At 36.9% G+C, this 19,027-nt stretch overlaps 1 pseudogene; it reads left to right on the top strand.

The window, feature by feature from the left end:
• LOC143388266 (E3 ubiquitin-protein ligase RNF213-like) overlaps positions 1–7,357 on the top strand; it is a 131,681-nt pseudogene extending 124,324 nt beyond the window's left edge.
• The last annotated feature ends 11,670 nt before the right edge of the window (positions 7,358–19,027 follow it).

The following is a 19,027-nucleotide window of genomic DNA, read 5'->3' on the forward strand; positions in this document are numbered from 1 at the left end:
TGTACATGCAGAGGACCGAGCTAGCTCGCAATAAACACCTCTTTGCTGTTTATATCGATCTTGGTCTCTGGTGGTTTTTGGGGGGTCCTAAATTCGAGCATAACAGTGTTGGTGTGAGCAGAAGAGGCACAGCTGCTCTGGCTCCAGGAGAAGAGTGCCTTTGTACCTTCCCTTTAGTCACTGTTATGTTTCCTTGGAAAGACATGGTGACTTCCATTCTGTTGACTTCAACCTGTGAGCATCACTGTGCCCTTTCCATACACAACCTGATCTCTCGTCCCCCAAGGAACATGCCTATGCTTTTACTTTATTACACTTCCATCACTGTCATCATGGAGAATGTGAGGATGCTGGGTGGGTGACAGCTCGGGACTCTGGCTTCATGGTGGAGTTGTTCTCTAATATGATGTTCTGTTGCATCAGTTTTAAATTTTATACAGAGAAGTAACTTTTTAAAAAATTTTTAACTGGGGATTAACCCCAGAGGTGCTCTACCCCAGCCTTTTTTATTTTATATTTTGAGATATGGTCTCACTAAGTTGTTTGCGGCCTTACTAGGTTACTGAGGCTGGCCTTGAACTTATAATGATCCTATCTTGGCATCCCAAGCTCCTGGGATTATACGCATGTGCCACTGCTCTTGGCAGAGAAGTAAGTTCTAATATATCTGAATCTATTCTTCTTGGATCCAGAGGCTTAGGATCTAATTTCCTTGTTTTAACATTACATGGAAATCTCTCTATGTGAAGAGACTGCATGAAAAACTGAAAAAGAAATTCATCAGTGAAAAGGTGCCTTTAAAGATTGTTCAGTTGACTGACTCTCAGGTGGATGAGGGCCAGGTCCTGGTCTCCCTGCTTTCTTTCTGGGATGCTCAGTATTGGAAAACACCCATGATATTCCACTTTGATGTGACTGCTTTGGTAAGTGCCCACATTGCAACTGAATGGCTACATCAGAAGTCTCACATTCCCAGGGCCCCATCTGCTTCTCCTTGTATGAAGAGTCCCTTCCTTCTTCACTTGCCTGTAGTCAGTACCCTTCTCTCAAGGAAGAAGACAGGAGGGTGCTGGGGTTTGGGAAGAATGGTTGGCAATTGTGTATTTTCAAACCCATGCTTCTATGTCTTTAGGAACAGACTGGAACTTGGGTCTTGCTTTTCAAAATCCTCATTTTGCAATACCTAATGGATATAAGTGAAAAAATGTGGCTTCAGAACCCATTCCATTTATATATCATTGAAATTCCAGAAGGAAACTCAGTACTGCCAAAAAGGTCTACAAAGCTGGTATTTACACAAGGCATTTGATTCTGTGGCCTGTAGCCTGGGTTGACACATCTTGATTGTTTTCCACTTTCACCTTAGGGGAGCTATGAGTACATGTAAGGGAAAATGCATGCTTGGACTTAAATCTTAATGATATCTATAATGATGATACTCTCGTGTTGATTGATAGTATCTTGGATTTGTCTGGATTTGTCAGATTGGTCCTATGTCTGCGTTGAATCCCAGGCATTCTGAGTGTGGGAAATTCCTCTGTTGATGGCCACTGTCTCTCTTACTGCTAGTGAAGATGGCATTGAGACTTCATTTATGGAAATCTGTTAGCTGAGACTGCATGAAAACTTGAAAAATATAGTTCAACTGTGAAAATGTGCCTTTTGTTGCACATGTGTTCATGCATGGTGGAGAGATGAAGCCACAGGATGGGAAATAGCTTTCTGGTTCATAATGCAGCTGCCATAGTTGAGCTTCTGTAATGCTCTAACATGCAGATGCCAGCCTCTGTGAACAAGAGGCTGCAGAAAGCCACATGTATTCAAGTGACTGTTTTCATAAAGGCCTATCCACAGGAGACCACATGGAGGGTTAACACATATGGGCGTCTTTCAGGAAAACAAATTGTAACTTCTATTTATGTCTCTTCTTTGCAGAATCCACATGTCCCTCAGTTCAGTTTTTTTGACATCTTCCCCAGAGTTACCTGCAAACCTCCAAAGAAGTGACAGCTATGGAGCTGAGCCTGGAGAGGAGCTTCATAGAGCCTGGAATAGATGAGAGAAAGTTCTGCAGTGCTACTTCCCAAAGACCTTTCCAATATTTAAAAAGATTCCATCAAAACAAAACCTAGACACATTTCAATATCAAGAAGACTCAGCGGAGTGCCTCCAGCACCTTCTAATATATTGTGGGGTCATAAACCCCTCCTGGTCTGAGCTCCAGAACTTTGTTTGGTTCCTCAACTCTCAGCTCAAGGACTGTGAGGCCTCTGTGTTCTGCAATGCAGACTTTACTGGAGATATACTACAGGGCTTCAAGAACTTTGTGGTTCCCTTTATGATTGTCATGGCAAGAGACTTTGCTACACCAACACTTCATACTTCTGACCAAAGCCAAGGGAAGCACACAATCACCATGGATGGGGTTGATGAAGAAGAACTTGCCCCATTCACTCTCTGGAGGAGGTGGGAGTCAGAGCCTCACCCATATGTGTTCTTCAATGGTGACCATGAGACCATGACATTCATAGGTACCATCTCTGGCCCAATGAGAATGGCAACATTGATGCCATCAACCATCTCAATGGGGAGATAATCAGGAAAGATGCCATGACAGAAGAACTGTACAGGGGGTTGTTACTTCAGGGGGTTTCCTTCAATGTTGACTTTGATAACCTACTCAGACATGAGAAACTCTTGAGACTCCTGCCAGCTACTAGGAATTCCTCAGTCCCTTATCCCTGATGAAGCATATGATCTTACAATGGACAACAGGCTCAAGATTCTGGCCACTTTAATGCGGTTCTGGTGTGGGATCCCAGCTATCATCATGGGAGAAACTGGCTGTGGGAAAACCAGGCTCATTAAACTCCTTAATGATCTGCAGCATGCTGATGCCTGGGCTAAGACCATAAAACGGGTCAAGGTCCATGGAGGAACAACTGCAGCTTTGATTCACTCCAAAGACTTAGAGGCTGAGAAAACTTCCTTATCCAATAAGAACCAACAGCAGTTAGACTCCATCTTGTTTATTGACAAAGCCAACACAACAGAAGCCATAAGCTGTATTAAGGAAGTCTTGTGTGACTAGACTGTGGATGGCCAGTCCCTGGAGGAGGACTCAGGCTTGCACATACATCATAGCTGCCTGCAATTCTTACAGGAAGCACTCCCAGTAGACCATCTGCCATTTGGACTCAGGTGGTTTGGGATACAGGGTCAGTTCAGAGAAGACAGCAGACAGGCTGTGCTCTATTCCCCTCAGACAGCTGGTGTACCATGTCCACGCCCTGCCCCTGAGGATGATTCCTCTAGTGTGAAATTTCGGGCAGCTAAATAGCACTGCTGAAAAGCTCTACATCCAGCAGATGGTGCAGAGACTGTTGGACTACATCAGGATCATTGAGGATGAGACTCATGTGATCACAGAAGTGCTCTCTGCCTCTCAGAGGTTCATGAGCAACACTGAAAGTAAGTGCAGTTTTGTCAGCCTCTGGAATGTGGAGTGCTGTGTGAAGGTGTTCACTTGGTTTCATGGCTGCAGCGAAATGCTATTGGTGAAGCTGAACACCTTTATCTGTGAGATCAGTGTCAGCAAAAATAACTTCAGGAGAGACCCCATCTTCTGGTCTCTGGTGCTGGATGTGGGGGTCTGTTACCATGAATCCATAAAGAAGAAGGAATCCTACTGCAGAGCCATTTGCAGGTATTTTCCACAACCATATGATGACAGAAGGGTCATCCTGAATGAGATCAGGCATGCACAGGATCTTTTCCTGAGTGAGATGCTTCTGCGAAAAACCATAGCCAGGAACCTGGCTCTGAAGGAGAACTTCTTCATGATGATCATCTGCACTGAGCTAAAGATACCCCTCTTCCTGGTGGGAACGCCTGGCAGCTCCAAATCTTTTGCCAAGACCATCATGGCAGATACCATACAGGGCAAGGCCTCACACTCCACTCTATTCCACAGCCTGAAGCAGGTCCACCTGGTGTCATTCCAGTGTAGCCCCCACTGCACCCCACAGGGCATCATGAACACCTTCAAGCAGTGTGCTCACTTTCAGCAGGGGAAGGACCTGCAGCAGTATGTGTCTGTGGTGGTGTTGGATGAGGTTGGCTTGGCAGAAGATTCCCCAAAAATGCCCCTGAAGGCTGTGCACCCACTGCTGGAAGATGGGTGCATTGAAGGTGACCCTAACCCCCACCAAAAAGTTGGCTTCATAGGTATTTCCAACTGGGCCCTTGACCCTGCCAAGATGAACCAGGGTAGTTTGTGTCCCACGGCAGCCCCAGTGAGAAGGAGCTCATAGAGAGTGCCAGAGGGATCTGCTCTTCAGACAGCCTGGTGCAGGACAGGGTCCAAGAGTACTTTGCTCCTTTTGCCAAAGCCTATGAAACAGTGTGCAGCAGGCATAACAAGAAATTCTTTGGGCTTCACAACTATTATAGCCTCATCAAGATGGTCTTTTCCACTGCCAGAGCATCTAACAAGAAGCCTTATCCACAGGATATAGCACAGGCAGTCCTTCAGAACTTCAGGGGCAAAGGTGACATCCCTGCTTTGGACATCTTCATGGCCAATTTACCTGCGGCCGGGTGCGTTGGAGAGGTCAGTCAGCACCCTGGAACTCAGCAAACAGAGTTGGGGAACTGGAAGAAGCTGAATCCCGCTACTTGCTCATACTGACCAAAAACTACATGGCCCTGCAGATCCTGCAGATGTCATTCTTCAGTGAGGACCAGTAGCCTGAGATCATCTTTGGTTCCAGTTTTCCCTGGGATCAGGAGTACACCCAGATCTGAAGAAACATCAACCAGGTGAAGATCTGCATGAAGACAGGAAAGATGGTGGTGCTGCTGAACCTGCAGCACCTCTAGGAGAGCCTGTACGATGCGCTCAACCAGTACTACATCTACCTCGGGGATCAGAAGTATGTGGACCTTGGGCTTGCCACCCATCATGTCAAGTGTCGGGTCCACCCTGACTTCCACCTGCTTGTCATTGAGGAGAAAAATATGGTGTACGATCAGTTCCCCATGCCCCTCATGAACCGGCACTACCTGGACCTCAGCTCAGTGCTGCAGGGGTGGCAAAAGAACATCATGCAGGAGCTCATGCAGTAGGCAGAGCAGTTTGCTGATGTGAAGGCCCATCAATTCCTTGCTGGGCACAAGTACAGCCCTGCTGATGTCTTTATCAGCTTCCATTCCGATGCCTATGCCTCCATGGTACTGCAGGCTGTGAAGAGGCAGGGCCCTGGGGACCTGATGGAGGAGATGAACCACAGGGTGTCTGAGGAGACCAAGCTGATTTTACTGTACTGTGCCACACCAGATGCTGTGGTGCAGCTTAGCACCTCCACTCTGGGCTCATTTGTGGTGCAGGCACTGTCACACAAATACTGAAACAAGCAGCAGCACCACTCTTTTGCAGATTTCCTCCAGGCCCATCTTCACAATGTGGACCTGGAGCACCATGCCATCTTCACAGAGGTGACTACCCCACAGCCTTTCCTTTTTCTCTTTCACCCATGAGCCCTCTATCTCCAGTGCCAGAAGGTCTCAACTCTGTTTAAGGCACTGTTCAGTTTGGGAAACCCATATGTCCTTCCATGTTAGGCACAATGAGGATAAGTCCATTTTGGCCTCTCTCACATGTTTGTGAGCAGAGCTCTATTCTGAGAGCAGCACAAAGCACAACGTTCAGTTCCCAGAATACTGGGCCCACCTGGGATATAAGTGATTGGCCTGCTTCTCATCCTTGGACAGCCTAAGAGTAAAGGATGAGTATGCCTCCCATTCAGATGCCCTTAGTCTCATAGGTTAAAGCTGTGCAGCCAGGTGGGGGAATACATCATAGTCGGTTCTCCTTAAAAGACATCTCCTTGCCATGAGGGCTGGCTGGGTAGATGTCAGAGGCAGAGGCCTCCTTGATGCACAGGTGTTGAGTCTGAATCTGCATCTGTGCAGGAGTCTAGGAAGGGACCGCTGACAGAGCTTGAAATTCAGGCTGTGAGTGCCAGGTTGTGGAGATGGGACAGGTGGAGAGACATGTGGAGGGGCTTGTGGACAGCCTTGAGCTTGATCTTGACTGCACAGAGAGGAGCTATGAAGGAAAGTGTATGTAGACATGCCCTAATGGCTGGTGATGAAAAGACAGTGGCGTAAGAGAGTGACATTGAGAGGAGGGATCTGTCAGGAAGCTTCTGGCATGGTGCAAACTGCAAATGGTTAGAAGGCAGTGTGGCTGGGCTAATCATCAATTCCATGGAGGTGTGGCAGGAGGTGGAGGACAGCCTTCCTGAGCTCATTGCAGCTTTGTGCAATCATCATGGAGACCCCAAGAAGGAGCAATGTGTTTGGGAGACAGTGGTAATATCTGTTTTGGATAGGTTTGGATGTCTGCTGTGTGGTTGGATGTAGGAATGGTAAGCTTGTCAGTAAGGTCAGGTCCAGAGAAGGGGTCTGGAGCCAGGCAGAGTGGCACATACCTGTAATCCCAGTGGATTGGGAGGTTGATGCAAGAGGATTGAGAGTTCAAATCCATCCTCACAACTTATGGAGGCCCTAAGTATCTTAGCAAGACCCTGTCTCAAAATAAAAATTAAAAGGAAGGGCTGGGTTATTGCTCAGTGGTTTAACCCCTGCATTGTTACCTGGTACCAAAAAAAATGGGGTCTGGATAGCTGAGGTCCTATGTGCCTGGGAATGTCTGGGTTTTCACCATGGGATATGGTCCATGGCAGAGAATGAAAAACTACTGAGGGGAAGGAGAGTTGCCAGTGGCTAACTCCATTTGATAGCATGAAGTCAGATTACAAGATGTAATGGCATTGCTCTGGGCCCTAAAGGGTCAGAAGGCTCTCAGGTAGGGTCCAAAGCTGGAAGAGAGACATTGGAATCTCAGAAGGAGATAAAGGCTTCTTTTATTTAGGGCAAGTCTTCTTTCTGCCATCTATTGGCCCTGGAGGTCCTGCTTGCCTCAGCCACTCCTTGTATATAAAAACTGCTCTGGGTTGGGCTTCTTCCTGTCTGAGTGCCCACTGGCCCTTGGTTCTGACCTGGTGCTCTGTGCCCTTACTTGAATTCCAGCTGATGATTTGTGTTCCCATGTTGCATGCCCATGTTCAGATGCCCTTAGTGTCATAGGTGAAAGCTGCGCAGCCAGGTGGGGGCATGGATCATAGTTGGTTCTCTTTAAAAGACACCTCCTGGGCTGGCCTTCTCCAGACTGCTGATGAGCCATGACTGCTAGGCCCTATGGGTAGAAGTGAAGGGCTTGGCCCTGAAACTTGTGATCTTGTCACTGCAGCAGTTTGACACTGAGTACTCATTCCTCAAGGAAGTTTGGTGAGGTGTCATACCTGCCCATTACCCTTGGCCCCTGCCCTGTGAATGTAGTGTGGCATGCCAGAGTGTGGTAACCACTAGTAAGGAACTCTGATTACTATGAGAGGGTCATTGCTCAGCCTCCTGATATGTGAATACTTACCAGTGACTTCAATTTTTAAAAATTTTCAAGACAGTTCCATTTCTTTATTTTTCATGGAACACTCTATTATTAGATATTTTATTAAACTTATGAGTAGACTTTAAGATCATGAATAGGGTATGAAAACATAAGGGAGAGTAAAACAGTAATATTAGAAAATTGATATACTTCAAATATCATGTACTTATCTGCTTGTGCATAACAATGAAAAAATTCAGTTAATTTCAACATCTACTTAGTATCATCATGTAAATCAATCATAGGTAATGCATTTTTTTCTTAAACTTCTGACATTCTAAAAGAGGGAAAATAATGGACACATGCACAAAAGTGGCACAATGAATGATCTAGAAAATACCCAGATAAGGAATGTAGAGGCAGAAGAGAGCAATGCATTTAAATGATATTTCACAAAAGAGATAAAGGATTAATTATACCTTGATGGTAGTGGATTGCTGGAGAAAAAGTGCAAGATAAAGAGAATGAATCCAAAGTTTGGACAGGAGCAAAAAGCTGACTTCTGGGAAGTTGGGCTGACTTAGGTCTGGATTTATACTGGAGTATGGGGAGAAAAGGTCAGACTGATAAAGGTTGGGATCGTATTACAGGATTGTTTAAAACACTTGTGAAATTCTGATATCAAGTCATAGACCCAAGATACATATCAAACTGTGTTAGATGGTAGGCATACTTACTTCAATCCCACCATTCTAGGAGACACAGTTGGCACAGAGTATAAGTGAAAATGTTTTTAAGTTACCCTCTTTAATAAAATGGTAAGTAAAGAACTTCCCAATTTTATGGTTTATTTTTCATTGTTTCTTTTTACTTGTATATGACAGCAGAATCCATTTTGATACAATTATACAAGCATGGAGTATATCATAGTCTAATTAGAGTTCCATTATTAGGTATTTGGTGGTGAAATTCACTGTGTTGTTTTCATATATGTACGTGGAAACCTATGTCAGATTAATTCCAATGTCTTTACTTCTCTTATTCCCCTTCCCATAACAAAATTCCCCATTTTCAAATCTACTGCACTCCTATTCTTCCTTTACTACCCCCTAATTGTGGGTTAGCTTCCACCTATCAGAGTAAACATATAAACTTCAATGTAGAAACACCTACTATATAAAAGTAAATTTTCAAACCTTTTAAAATTAGTTAAACATAATATATTTTATGGCCTTCAAGTATGCATCATTCTTGAATATTTCAATACAGATATATTATTTTTTGAACGAATAGCATTTCCTTGGAAACCATTTACATAATAGATGAAATTAATAATATCTTTAACAATTAAAACTATAGGCCATCAATAACACTGAAGTTATGTGTATACAGATTATGAAGACCTTATTAATTTGGACCCTTAAGTAATCTCTACTGCAGATCTAAACTAAAATTTCAAGTAAATTTAATAAAATTAATTCAAACAAGATTCAATTGTCAAGAGATTGTTAAATTTATTGAGCGTTACCATAGATTTAAACCAATTCATTCAATTAATATTAGTTATTTTTAAAGAAGGAACATCTTATTATGTTATAATCACCTCCATAAATGGGGATTAGAGCCACTGTAGAATATTTATTTATGGATTTTTAATGTAACTATCCTGTTTATTGCAAGGAGCTGTTAACCAAAATTAATAACCCTAATTATATGCAACACCTGCAAATGTATCATTAAATAAAATTATACATGCACTTTAAAAATATATTTTTGAAGGATGTAGAGTTATAATTTACTGTAGTTAAACAAAATCATATTTTGCCTTATATTAAGTTTTATGTAAAAATGATGTTTTACTTGGGGGCTAAAGAACATTGTCATTTTTGAGAAAGAATTTATCTGTGATCTCACATTTTCATCTTCATATATAATGAGCTTTTTGGCTATGGTCTATGATTAAAAAGAGGAAATTATTTTTATAGGATGATCACATATAATTTAACATCATTATCAGGTATTGTAGTTATAAAGTCAATGAAATTGATTGTAGTATTTGGAATTACTATCAAACTATGCTTAGTATTTCTAGAAAATAAATAAACTTGTTTTATACTCATTATAACTGCTTAATATTTGCCTGTTGTTCTCATAAACTACAAGATTCACAAGGTTTATTTTTTAAAAATAATCTTTAGTCAAGACCACAAAAAGTAAGGAATTTGATTCTGAACAAAATAAAGTTATATATTTCTATCATATGGTAGTTGAATATGTATTATGATGTATTCTAAAATAAATATAACTTTGAATTAAAATAATGCATTAAAAAGCATTCAGTGATCAAGCTTTTCTCATTCCAGGAATGGAGGCAAGATACAGGGACCCAATTTTGAAATGATGAAAACATCCTTAAAGCATTTGTAATGTAAATGGATATGAATTCTATAATATTTTCCATAAGGTAGTTATTAATTGATTATCTTATTTCTAGAGTAAGAGAAGTTTTATTGTATGCGAATTGAAAGTTGGTTGAAATGTAAACACCAACATTTCAGTAATGTGAAAGAGAGAAGACAGGTTTTTTTTATAAACATATCTTTATTTACATAAAAATAAATAATATAGGCAAATATTCTAATAACATTTAAATTATTATCCCTAAAAGTTAGGGATAATAATTTAAATGTGAATTATTTCATGAATTTTTCAATACAATAAATTTGTATTATGTTTATAATTAGCAAATAATCTTGTAAAAGGAAGACAGAGATGTACAATTCAAAGATAGCTAAATATATTTGTAATGGGGAAATGAGAAATAGTTTCAATATGTCTATCACAGGCCGATCCTCAAAGAGTCCTGCCATCATAGTGACAAACTATCAAGAGAAATCAATCCTAAAACATCTTTTTCTCATAGGCATATAGGGTAAATGCCTATGGGTAAATAGGAACAAAAACAGAGTTGGCATATTAAGAAAGAAGACTCCTGAACTCTCAGATCCCCCATTTTATTAAACTTTCCTTTGATTCCCTCAGGAACCAGCAGATTTTGCATATTTGGGCTCTATATATTTATTTTAGGTTAGTGCTGGTTAAAACTGATTTTTTGTCCTTTGCAATCATATACATACTCAAATCAATGAATAAAGCAGAGTAATATATACATTGGTATACAATATTGATGATGTTAATTCTAATATATCATTATACAAAATTAAATAATAAAAATCATGTTTGTTTATTCAAATTACATGTTGTTATTTATTCATTTTTTTCTCTTTTCCCAGTACTGGGTTTTAAACCCTCTCATGTTCTATAGTAGATACATAAAACGCTACATTCTCAGTCTTCCTTCCTCCCTCCCTCCCTCCCTCCCTCCTTCCTTTCTTTCTTTCTTTTCCTTCTTTCCTTCTTTTTTTCTTTCTTTCTTTTCTTTTCTTTCTTTCTTTCTTTTCTTTTCTTTCTATTTTGAGAGAGTATCTCATTAACTTTTCCAGGCTGGGCTCAAACTTGTGATTCTTCCGCTTCAGCTTTCCAAGTCCCTGGAATTTCAGGAATGTCTCTCCACATTTACTATATGTTTTCATTTAAAGATGGAAAAAGGACCTCTAAAACATACATAAGAGTTTTGTAATTCATAATACTGTACCAGTAGTTTTTTATGTTTTAGAATACATCTTCCATTCTATTTTAGTATCATAATCCAGTTTATCTCTGTGATCCTATTTTGTTTCTATGACAATGTTTTACATAATTATTAATACCTATGTTTCTTATGGATATTTATGATGTAGCCACCATGAGTCAAATGCTGTATTTGGACCATATGCCAAACTCATATTTTATCATTAAGTATTTCATACAAATCTAGATAAAGTTTTACAAAAACAAATTAATAAGCGTCTTTTATGGTAGAGATTTTATAAAGGGAAACTTTTCAAATAGACCTGCATTATAGCTGTAAGGCACAAAGAACATATCCTACTGATAGAATTATATCCAAGAGTATCTTACTCTATACATAACACACAAACTGATAGCATTATTTAATTCATGATTTCACTTACTTTTAGACAAGAATCTAAAAGTATTACCAAATGAACCCATTAGATTTAATGATAAATTACTCTTTCAATTCTCCATATTTATTCTGTTAATACAGTTCTTTGCTTTGACCATATAAATAGTGTACCCTAAAAGTTCCTATTTTTGAAGAAACTGAAGGTTTCCTGAGATTGCAGTCTTATAAGAAGTAATAAGTCTAACTGTGCTAAATGTATTTCTGGTGGTCTTTGGCTGATGAACATTGACAACAATTCATATTCACATTTTATAGAAAAAGGAAAGCAAATTTAAGAGAGAATTTTATGCTTATAAAAGAGCTCATTAATGTTAGATCTTCAAGAAATATGTTAAATAATCTAGATAACCTAATCAATTAATAGATGAGACAACTGATAAAGGAGAGGGATAAATGACTTGATTGTTGTACAGATATTATTAATATTAAAATTGGAATATAAAGTATTTTCTCTTAATTATAATTCTACTTATTGTAATAAAAATTCTGATGTCACAACAAATGTAACATAATATCAGTGATTATGACTGAAAAAACTTCAATTTAATGATAGTAAAATAAATTTTTCATGAAAAATTTTAACTTATAATTTTTTTAATTTCTCAGAATAGAATTGTCCCTTACACAATGTATTTATGAACTTACCAAAGATTAGTCTCTTTTTTAAAGACCTTTAGATTCAATCTGCAGCATTAAATCTTCCCTACATATCCCACCTTCTGGTTTAGGGGTTGTATTCTATGTTATGGAAGGAGTGCTACAAGAAGAGGACAATTAGAAAAAATCAACTTGAAGATGTGCTGTTTTTGTAAAGATCTGAAATACATAATGGAGTTAGTCATGGAAAGTTTTTTATTCATTTTACTTGGTTTATTTTAGTCATGCATAATGTTAGAATTTATTTTGACATAATTGTAAAAAGCATAGAATATGATTTGCTCTAATTTAGTCCCCAGTAGTCTGCTTTCCTTTCCTTCTCCCTCCCCTGTTCCTTCCCTCTACTCTTGTTATCTTTCTGATGTTTATAGTTGATTTTTGTTTGTTTGTTTTTAATTAGCATCTTGTGAATATATTTGATGGTGAGATTCATAGGAGGTTTGGAGAAAGCATTTTCAGGTCAGAGAAATAAAAATAGAAAGTCCCTTGTAAGGTATATTGAGGAATGGCAAAGGGCCACTGTGAATTAACAAAAAGATACTACATAAAATTGAGAAAATAGGTTCAGAGAGGAAAGCAGCCAAGGGCTTTATAATAACATACCCCATCTTAAGTATGTGGCTGTTGGCAATTATCCATGCAGAAGGTAAAATTAGATGTCAGTTCTTGTTCCACAGTTCTGTGAAAGGAACAAGAGCTGGAAACTCTGATACTTATCCTTTTCTCAATGATCGATCAACCAGTTAAACAGATAACCACAGAAGTGGAGAGGTGAACTCAAGAGTACAAGAATCAACATTCAAGATGGCTGAAGAGGAAAAATGAAAGGGATTTCTGCTTGTGTCTCAAAGTTTTAGGTCTTGAACAAATTGCAAATATTTCCATGTAACCTGAATTTTAGCTTTACTGAGAGGGAAAAGTATGTGACAAAAGGTACTGTGTAAGGTGGGAAGAAACCATGCCTGATTAATGCACAGAGTCTGCAGACAGTGTTATCTACACATTTTTCTTTATTCAGACATACTGCCTAGCTAAATCTGAAAATACCTCATGTGGTATGAAGAATGATGTGTGATGGAAACTGAAAATGCTGGTACTCCAAAAATCCTAATTACATTTAAAATGCTGTTTTGAAATCAAAATAGAAACTTAGTCTTAAAAATCTGTAGATAATAAAAATGCTTAAAACTAATTATGACTAATTATATTATTTCAATCATGTATTCCATCCATAAATATATAACATCTGAACATACATGTCTCTATTATATGAATATATGTATGTATGTGTGTGTCTGTGTGTATACCTATATTGAGAGAAAATCCATGGGAAAAAATTTTTCTTCAATACATTGAATTGAAAAAGCACATTTTTCCCCCCAAGGTAGGAGAAATCCTCACTTGCTATTGTTGGAAAGATCAGTCTTGACAGCAGGAGGTACACCTTAAACTTAAAATGTGTCATTGTTGCATACAAGGTACAGGTTAAAAGATGTTGTAATCAAACTAGACTTGTGTCATTTCTGAAATCAATGTATCATTGACCCAAAAATCATAGTCCATAACATTACCTTGGGTCAAGGTGATTCACAGTGCCATACTTAAAATTCTTATTCATAGAATGAAATATGTTGTGCCACTGACTCAAGTTGAAAATTGTCTTTTACCTACTTCAGTAAATATTTTAATTTTGCTTTTCTTTGGAGATTCAGAATATCAAAAGATTTAGAGGAGTAATTATATAATAAGGAAAATTTAATTGTGCATTAGAAACCGGAGAATATTTATACTGTAGTATATACTGAAATGTTTTCTTTTTGGTGGATTAAAACACATGGTGTAAGATAACTTCATCAGATTTGGTAAATGTGAAAAAGAAAGTGAGGGTGAAATAAGATGTAAGTAGAATATTTTACATATACTATATATCTATCTACACATATGTATACATATATATTTCTTTATATATTTGTAAACATACAAATAAGTATAAATATTTATTTATTCTATATATATACTTTCTTTTATATTTAAATTATTCTAATTACCTGAGTGTTTATTATCATTAGATAGGCTTAGGAAGTTAATGGGTATTCAGCAAGTACATAGAAGAGCTGGAAAATTTATTGAGATGTTGGACTATATAAAAACAACAACAAAACTAACCAATAAATCAATACACACACCACAAAAGAATATATATAGTAATAATAATAATGATGATGATGACAAACCTCTGGCTGCTCTACCACTTCCATTATTATACCTTTTTATCATTTGATAATTGCTTCAGACTAATCAATCCTTAGCATCTTCTGCTTTAGAACCTATAAGCCGCACAGTAATACATAAATATGCCATATCCATTCCTCAAGGAGCTCAGAGACTTTGTGCACAGGCATGCATGCATGCATGTGTGGATTGAGGAAGGCTAGGGCTGGACAATAAGACTACAATATGTTAATGTTTAAAATAATTTCAGATATATAACTCTGTAGGGACAGAAGGAAATTTATCTAGCCACATTCTCAGATAGAAAGGATTTTAGGAGAGAAATCTATTCTAAATTTACTTAGAGGAGCAGGAGTTTTTCTAGGAAAATATGGGAATCAATTCTCACCTCCTTCAGAGATGAGGAAGGATGTTCAGAGAGTACATTCTAAATTTGGTTGGATTAACAGAATTTTTCTAGGAAAAAAATAGGAATTCTATGGGAGTTTTGAGAATTTTAGAGCTGTGAAAAAGACAAGCAGATTTAAAATTAGGTAAGTAATTTGTGCCCATTCTGTGTGTGTATATATATGTAAATATATATAAGTGTGTGTGTGTGTGTGTGTATATATATATATATATATATATATATATATATATATATATATATTTATGAATATAAATAATAAACTTAGAGTTCATATGTTTCTGCAAGAATGTATTTTTTTTCTTATTTCCAATATTTGTACGCAAAATACACCAAATAAGAAATAGTGATATTTGGACACCATGGGTTCAGAAAAAGGTATAGCTACAAATTAAGAGTTTCAAGTTAAAAATGTCACATAAAAACGTGAATTATCTACCACTCTGTTCAAATAATCCTAAATACTTTACTGTGAGTGTGTTCACCAAGAGAGGAGACTGAAGAGGTGGCAGCTTCTACTGTACTTAGTCAACCATGTCAATACTTGATTTCCACATTTCCAAGTTTACTAGTTTCAAAGGAGTTTAGTGCAGTTTTCATTTAGGGTAATTCTCAGTGCTCAACTCATTAGACTTGGTACATCCCATTATCCAAAAGAAGAAGAAGAAGAAGAAGAAGAAAAGAATGGTGAAGAAATAGTGCAAAAGAGCAAAAATCTTCCGAAGAATGATTCTCCTCCACTCTCTCTTACCAACTACTGCCCAGACATTTTCCTCCTTAAGAGAAGGAGAAAAGATGTAACACCTCCCTTGTGTTATACCAATATATAATATATGTTTATTTATAAACTGTTGTTCACTTAACCTATTTTCTGTGGCACCAGTTTAGATTTTTTTGATTGTCATTTTTCTCATTAGAATTGTTGAGATGTTATTTTATTTTGGTACTTCTCATTTAGGATCAGGATTTGAGGGACAAGTAAATTGTAATGAAGAGTTAGATATGAGAGTTAGTTGAGCTTAACTTTATTTATATTATTTGAATGACTTATTTTAATTTTCCAATGACTATGATAGAACATTTATTTGTTGTCTCTCTGTGAGTGTCTATGTATGAGTTTTTTTTCTGTGAAATGCCTGTTTATTTGATTTTTGCCCTTTCCCCAGTACTAGAAATTCAAGAAAGAAAGGTGTTTTTCTTTCTCAATTTTGAAGAAATTCTTGAATTTAAAAAAACCATTATTTTTATGAGCTTCACAGATATTTTCTCAACTAGTTGTTTTCCCCGTGTTTATGTTGATTTGCAATGATATATTAACTATGTTCTTTTATGAGTCTCATTACATATTTAGAAAACAAGTCACAACTCCAACATTTAAAGACAAATGTGCATTTTATTTAGTTTTCTGTTTTTGATTTTGTTGGCTATGATTATTAATGTTGCTTAGGGCTTGCAACATTTTCAAGCTTGCTGTTACCTCAACATTTTTACAGTAATATAGAGTTAGATTCCATACTATGGAGGCCTTTCCCACGGGAACGTGCCCTTCCAGTAAGGAAGAGAGAATTTGCAGTCATTATAAGTACATGCATCTCTAAAAGGAAATGAAAAAAGAGCTGTCACTCCTCAGTCCTCTCGCTTCTCAAGTCATTCTACTTTACCTTTGAATTATTTCAGCTCCATGAAATAGTTGACCAGCATACCTTCTCAAACAATTTAACAGATTATGGGAGCAATAAGTGAATTTAATTATTTAAACATAATGTGTTTATCACTGATCAAGGGAAATATATTTCTAAGAGGCAATATTTATCTCCTTCAAATGTCTCTATTTCTATTTTTATTGGTGAAGTGAGGCTACTTTTAATCAGCATGTAAACAACAATCTCTACCACTAATTCAATTTCAAAGATTAAGTGATTTTAATCATTCTCTAGATACCTTACATTTCATCAGATTTTGTTGAATTTAAATAATTTAGTTGGATGTCATCTTCCCAAGAAAATTAAAGGGTAAAAATAAAGTACTTCAGAAGATACCTTTATACTGTTCTATTTTTTATAAAATTTTCTTAATTAATAATATATCTTTCAAATGTTAAGAGTGGTCATTAAAATACAATTTTTATTAGAACCAACAATATATTGTGAAACAAGAATGTGTTTACAAACTGAGTCAGGATGCCATAGCAGCTTTTCCATCATTAAAATAATATAGAAAACTTATTGTGTGGATGCTAAAACCCTGTTATGGAATTTTGAGTTTTGTCTTGTTGTTTCTGATTTTTCCTTTTTTTTTGTACTGGAAATTGAACCCCAGGAGTTTTACCATTGATAGCCATTCCCAGAGATTTTTTTTTTTCCATTTTGTAATAGTCTTGCTAATTTTTGTGGCTGGCCTTGAATTTAAAGTCCTCCTGCATCAGTCTCCTTATTTGCTGGGATTATAGGCATGTGTCACCACATTCAGTGGATTTATGTTTTTCAATGATTTCTGTTTGCTTCAATCCTCAAGGAAGTTTATCCAATTAAATTTCTCTCTACCTTGGGATCTAAGTGTAGTTGCTCTTTCTGGAACACCACTTTGATGTTTTTCAAAGACTTATACTTCAGAAACACTAAGTAGAAATTCAGGAATGGCTGTCTCCTAACTATTTATATTTAAATATGTTTCAGACATATGGGAGAAAATATTTTCACTATAAACAAGTACTTTTCACAAGGGATATTTCTTATGTTTGACAAGTACTTAAGTGGAAATTTAACTCATGTGTATCTTGTTGCATAAACTAATAGAAAATATGCAAAATAATAATTTTAAAAATTCTGAGTCACCCATTTGATAAGACAAATAAATTAAACATTAAAAAACATTATTAAAACTTAATGTAATTATTAATCCTATAATTGAAGATGGCAATCTTTTCATCTTTATAACTTCCATGATTCATACAGAATTTGGGTCCTTGTTGCTAGTAAATAATTAATACATTTTCAATAAATTATTATACTTAAATACTGAAAATTCATCTGCTGTGTGACATGTTATCAACAGTTGTTGCTCTCTGTTTTTCAAATTTATTAAATGAGCCAATCTTCTTATTGATAATACTGTTTTTTAGCTTTTACAATGTGTGATCTGTGGAGAAATGCATGCTTATAATTTTTATAAAAAGACATCCTGTATAATTTTGGTAGGAATATTTGTTTTCATAATTTGTAAGTCATAATTAGAACAGTAATGGGAATAGCTTACTGGGAACTTAAACACAATCACTATTGACACAATAGGACTTTGTGGGCAAAAGCAAACAGTGTAAATTTCTTTATTCCCCAAAATCGTCTTTCTTCACTATAAATGTAACAAAATATGAAAAGAATGAGTATTTGTATAAACTATTCATGATCAGGATCAGTCAGCTGATTTTTCAAATCCATGATTTATTACATTTTAAAATTTTATTTTGGGGTCTCTATAATATAAAGTATGTATTCCAATTCTGAATAATATTATACAAAGTATTTCTCAAAAAAAAGAAAAGAAAAAGAGAACATGAAAATCTTGATTTTTCTTAGCAAATCTTTGTTGCTTAGAACTGTAATCGGAAGCATGGTGGGTTTCAATCTCATTAATCATTCTAAAGATTAACTATATTTACATGGCCTGGAATCAATACAAATTTTCTGTTTCAGCAGCAGGAATTGAGGCTGGAAAATGAGTAAGGCACAGAGTTAGTGTAATTTATATAATGAGGTTTTTCAATGCATCTTCTTTCTCTTTCTGGTCTCTCTTTCCTTCTTTGGCTCTGCTGTTACCAACTCGACACTCCCCAAGTTTCCTACTACCACTGGACTCTCCCTTTCTCATTTCATCCCTTGTACTGACCTATTTTCCTTCATTTTAAACTCCAACCCATAATTGGAAAGCTTTGTTAGCTATTATTCTCAGCAGCAATGGGCAGCTTTCCTTTGGAAATAAGTCCATTAATAGACTCTGCACTCTTTAGGCCAGAGTAATTGAACCTATTAATTTTCCCACTTCTTAGGCCAGAATGCATTTTCTGGGGAAGACTGGTGAGGCAAGAGTGTCTGGCTTCTATCAATAGTCTTGAAGAGCAGACATTGGGGGAAATGAGGATGGCTTCTTTAAAAGATTGTATTTTAAAAATGTTGGGGTTTTTGTAACTTGACAT

Source organism: Callospermophilus lateralis, unplaced genomic scaffold, assembly GCF_048772815.1.
Source record: "Callospermophilus lateralis isolate mCalLat2 unplaced genomic scaffold, mCalLat2.hap1 Scaffold_177, whole genome shotgun sequence".
Lineage (NCBI taxonomy): Eukaryota > Metazoa > Chordata > Mammalia > Rodentia > Sciuridae > Callospermophilus > Callospermophilus lateralis.